A 6,000-nucleotide genomic window follows, 5' to 3' on the forward strand; every position below is an offset into this window, starting at 1 on the left:
TGTTCTTATGTTGTAGGTTTATGCTGACAATATTTGTGGAGAACGGATCCCCCGCCGTGCACATGTGGCACCATAGGATGCGATCCACTCATGGATGCCATGCGCCATAGAATGGGTGGCTATCAAACAACATATACAATATCCATCGCATAATCTATGCTTGTGCACAACCATCCATCCTGCAATAACTAGCATACATAGGTGCACCACATCCTGTGGTGCCGCATACGCACCACAGATAATTCATGACCTTGCTTGTAACATCTGACTAGTTTTTCAAATGACGCAGCTAGTGACGTTGATTTTAACATATCTTTTAAAAAAATCTAAATGATACCATCTGAAGGTTTAAATATAGCTTTCAAGTTTCCAACACATTGATTGATGGTGTAGATGGAGATGAACCGGAGGTCTAAATATAGCTTTCAAGTTTCCAAGACATTGATTGATGGTATAGATGGAGATGAACCGAGAACTATATATATATATATATATATATATATATATATATATATATATATATATATATATATATATATATATATATATATATACACATCGGATTGTGTTAGCTTTAAAGAGTATTTTAATTTTTTTATTATTTATTTATATTACGGCCAACTCTTTATTGTCTGTCGTCGGTGATGAGCATCTACAAAACAGCATCCTCACAGATCGAAGTTGTATTCAGCGGAGATCCTCCGATACTTAAGTTAGAGTGAGAATTGGTGAACAGTAAATTTGAATATCGAGTGTAGCAAACCTCTGGTCAGAAGTATCCTACCAGTACTGTTCTCTTATCTTCCTTTTATAGATGAATCCGATACAACCGTCAAGCACGTAGTCTCGCTTTTTATGGTACTAAATTATCGGACCATAATTATAGAGTTAGTGGGTTGTTAATTTCCAATAATTGCCGTCGCACGTAGTCAATAATCGTTAATAACGGTTACGGCATGTTGAGCAGATTGACCGACTATATGTCGGTTATCTTGGTATGTCGATAGAACGTTCGTGTGACCATCGGCTAGTAGTTCTAATATGCCGACGATCTCAAGTCAAAGATTGTTCTGTCGTCACTCCGTAATAGCCGAGTATCAATTAGTTTGTCGACCATGAGTCGGCTTCGAGTGTCAATTAGTTTGCTGACCATGAGTCGGCGTCTACTGATGCATAGTCAGAATTGTATATTCAATCGGTTGATCGTTATTGAGTCGGATGTCGGAGGTTCGTTGACTTTAGTCGGAGATCGATTGACTTAACCCAATAATTTATTTCTAATCATCAAATTAAATATGAATTATTTGGATTTCTAGTTAAAGCCTACGTGTTTTATTTCAAAGGTTATGTCTATTTCATGCCAGAAAATTTTTTTGTTATTTGAAAAAGCCCTCTCCGTGGGCAGGCGGAGGTATCGCGGAGAAGCTATGGGTCGTCGGGGGTGGGTGGGCGGGTCTCGCAGAGCAGAGGAGGGGCGAGGCATCGGGGTTGTTGGGGGGCGGGTCGGGGGGGGATATGGCCTATGGGGGCGGTGCAGACTAGCCGCGGGCATCGAGGGCCCGAGGGGGTGGGTGGGAAGGGATCGAGATAGGAGGAGCCGTGTGCCACAGCAGGGCGCCAGGGGGGGGCACAAAGAGAAGCCACGGGCGCCGGCGGGTTAGGGGGGCAGTGGTTGTGTTTTGGGGTGCAGCGTGGGATTGGGGATGATGGCGGAGGAGCCGCGGGCGGGGGGACAATGAGGGGGTGGGGGGGTGTGCAGTGCGGAGAAGCCATGGGCAGACAGAGGAGGAAGAAGAAAGGAAAAAATAATAATAAGAAAAAAATATTATCTATCAGTCCCTAATTTGACTCACAATTATTTTTAAATCCCTCAAGTTTTCAGTTAGAATAAAATATCTCTGGACTGCTAATGACTTATTTTTGGATCCCTACCATCTCCTGTTGCCATCTGCTATAATTTAAGCCCATTTAAATGATCGAAATGGCCTTGATAGTTTTAGAGGAAAAGATTAACCCTGTAGAGACTTACTTAGTGATGGTTTTTGGATTATTTGCAAATGCCGCCCCTCTAACTTCCTCAACTGAAATTCTTTCTTAATGCCACATCTCTAATCCCACATCGCCGCCACCACTACCACCCTACAAGCCAATTGCATGGGGATACGATGGGATATTTCTTTATTATCTTCCTACTCATTTGCATGACATTAGTTATTTTATCTATATGAGGTATTATGTTTTATCATTTACTGCATCATTTTTATATGATTATGATAAATCTCATAAATTAGGACAATAATTTTAGGGCCATGATGAGATCATACCAGTGAGACCTAAAATCTTGATAGCCCCAATCTAAAAAATTTTCAGTTATTGGATTATCTAAATTTTTTACATTAAATCATAAAATTTTTTAGATCAAATCTAAATTTTTATGATTTTAAATTAAAATAATTTTGATTAAATAAGATTAGATGTAACTAGTTTCTTCGCAACTTGCATTACATACAACACCTAGGATTTTAAGATCTAGAATTTTGCAAGAAAATAAATTTTTTTCTTTCATTTTTTTCTTTATGGGATCTCACAGTGGCACCCCTACATGCCATAAGAGCACCCCATTGAATGGAAAGAGAGGGTCATGTAACCCTACTTACTCCTATGATCGGACGGCTTGATAATTATCCAATCCGAGTATTTTGCTACTCAGAATATCTAATCTAATTCATATATCATATATACAAAAATTTAGATCTAATCTAAATTATATTGGATCTAATTTTATATTAGATCATATCTAAAATTAGATCATAATATATCTTATGCATTGCTAAATTTAGATTTCAACTCTACATGCATATATGTTCATATCATAATGAACCTTTGCTCTGATACCATTTGAAGGAAAGCGTGGTAGTTTTATGCATGTATTTTTAAAATTTTATAATGGAATATACATAGATTAAATAATTTAATCTATAATATATGCATAGATCAAATCTAAAACTATCATACAGGATCCATGATATGAACTAATATGTATGTATGTAAATCTGAAATCTAAAATTCAACAAGTATAGATCATATCTATATGTAATTAGATTACATCTAAATTATATTTAGATCATATCCAAATATGAATTGAATTCAAAACTTCATACTTGAGCGTGGGTATTAGATCACTGCATCCGAAATCTATAGCAATTGATTCTTCATGATGCTCAACAGCCACACACGTGTCCGACCTCTATGGATATCCGTACGAAGCCTTTGTGCTGATCGATTTTTTTGGAAGTGCTAGCTTATGAAGATACCATACTTTGACTGATCTAAGAAGAACATAAAGAAGATGAAGAATAAAGAGATCCTCTCTTTTTTTTTTCTGGATCCACACATCAGATCTCTATGATAGAGATCAAGAGAAGAACCTTTTCTTCTCAATTTTTTCACGCACAAGAGAGAACCTTTCTCTCTTTCTTTCATGCCTTTAAGAAGAACTTTTCTTCTCTAATTTTTTATGATAAAAATTAGATCTAATATAATTTTTTATGCTAAAAATTATATGAAATCTTAAGCTCTAGAAGAATCTAAAAGAGAGATCCAAGAGAAGAATTGTTCTTCTCTCTTCTTCTCCTTTTTTCTCCTTAATCTAGAACTCTAGGAAGCTCTAAACATCCAACTAGATTTTTTAGTATTTTTTTTTAAATTTTTATATTAAAAATCAGATCTAATCTGACTTTGATCTTAAAAAAATAAAAAATAAAAATTAAAAGAAGAACTCCTTTTCCAAGGCTGCACACAAGAAAGAAGACCATTCTTCTTTCTTCTCTTTCTCTCATTGGGAAGAACTTTTTTTCTCCAATTTTTTACTATAAAATCAGCAAGAAAAGTCCTCTTTGATGCCTAAGAACCAGCAGCAAAAAATCTCATAAATCACTCCAAGATGAAGAGGAGAAAAGGGGTTGGCGTGTGGAGTATGGGGCGTCCAAGAGTCCCTCATTATTATTTTTTTTTGTGATGACAAGAAAGAGGGAGGGGATGCTTCTTTTCTCATAAAAGAAAAACAAGAGGGTGCACATATGGGGCGTGGGTTATTTCATGGAAGTGGGGCATGGAGATTTCTCAATATAAAGAGAGATGGGGCATGAGGAATAAATATCACATGGGGTTTGGATTGGTTGAGTCTTATTCTAAATAGGATTCAAGAATCTTGTTCCAACTCTAACTAATCCTTGAACCCAATCCTAACAAATTTAAAAATTAATTATAATAAACTAACTAATTAGGTCCTAACCCAATTATGAAATCAGTTAGGCCCGAATTCAATTGAAGAATTAGTTAGATTAAAATCCCATTGATCTAGAAATTAATTCTTGATGGATATCAGAGGAGCTATTTGATAATAGGACTTGATCCAATCAAGCCTATTATCCAATAGAATTTGATTCAATCAAAATCTATATAAAACTAATTAAATCCCATTCAACTTAGAATTTAATTTACATCTCTGAGATCAATTGGAACAAGCCTTGTTATTTAATAGGGATGCATCCAATCAATTCAAAGTCAATCTAATTGAATCCAATTTAATTAGATTTAATCCAATCCTTATTGCTTAATCAAATTGAGTCAATTAATAATCATATTATTAATTAATTATTTTTTTTAATTTACTAATCATTAGTAAATAATTTATTACAATCTTTGCATAGGATTAATCATCAATCAAATTGATAATTAAATCTTTCAACGATTCATAATTGTCGATCAGTTATTTGATCAGATAGGTATTTCTATGTATGTAACCCTATAGATTCGAACCTAAGCCAGTAGCATAAGAATAATTTATGTACTAATCGATGTTACCATCTAGTAATAATTTTTGACATCCGGATAGGCCGAATGTATGCCCAGCAATACTCTAGAACCCATGTGGATATAGTTATTGTATAATTCATCCCTTTGATACTTGATGCTCAAGGATGACTAAGGGTTAAACTGTCAATCCAGAAAGAGTGGTCTACATTGTATCTCAACTTCAAAAATCATGTGACTCCTCACTAGAACTACTTTAGCCAAAGTTTTGCTAAATTGAAATACAGTGATGCATTATCTTCAATTTTACTTGAAATGGTCAATCTCATCTTGACTTGCACTTAGACTTCATAAGTACTTGATTGTATCTAATAACTTTCCATCATCGAATTAAAAATTCATATAGTTTGGTACCAAAATACAATGAGTTACTTGCAAGTCACCGAGGCAGCCTCAGATCAAAGGGACACTTATACCCATATCCCATCAGAGCAATCCTTGACAGCAGAGTGCTTCAAAAGTGATCATGCTCAATGAAATATACTCCTACATATCATCCGTATATCATATCCATGTCATCATCTATCTTGGTTAAGATGACAATCAACTAATATGGCACACAATGATCTACACTCGATACAATTATCATCCTTATAACAATTGTATCATTTGGTCATGAGCAAGATTTAAGAATCACATGATAAATCTTCTTTTATCATTTTGAAAGTAGCTCTAAGGACTTCATCATAACATATGAGTTCTATTTTGAAAGATATATTCCTTATGATGAATTTGCCATATAATATTTATCATTTTATAATTTATATACATGTATGGAGCATAGTCATCTACAACCTAGATAATTGACTTTAGGACATAATTTCCAACACATATCAAGCTATTAAATAACATAATAAATAAATACTTAAGAATATATTTAACTATTTACTTATATGATAAATAAAAAATATTATAAATAAAAAAGAGAGATCATATCCTTTTTTTTAGTTTAAAAATGAGTGACAGTATTTTAGAACCAACAAAATAGGGATAAAGGTGGATCAGCTGAGGCCGTGCCACAGATCCAAAGAATCATAGGAATGAGGGAGAGGTTGGAGGAAAAAGAAGAAAAACAGGAAGGAAAAGAGAGAGGAAAAAATAGAGGATATAAAAGAGATATTACCA

The sequence above is a fragment of the Elaeis guineensis genome, chromosome 10, assembly GCF_000442705.2.
Source record: "Elaeis guineensis isolate ETL-2024a chromosome 10, EG11, whole genome shotgun sequence".
Taxonomy (NCBI): domain Eukaryota; kingdom Viridiplantae; phylum Streptophyta; class Magnoliopsida; order Arecales; family Arecaceae; genus Elaeis; species Elaeis guineensis.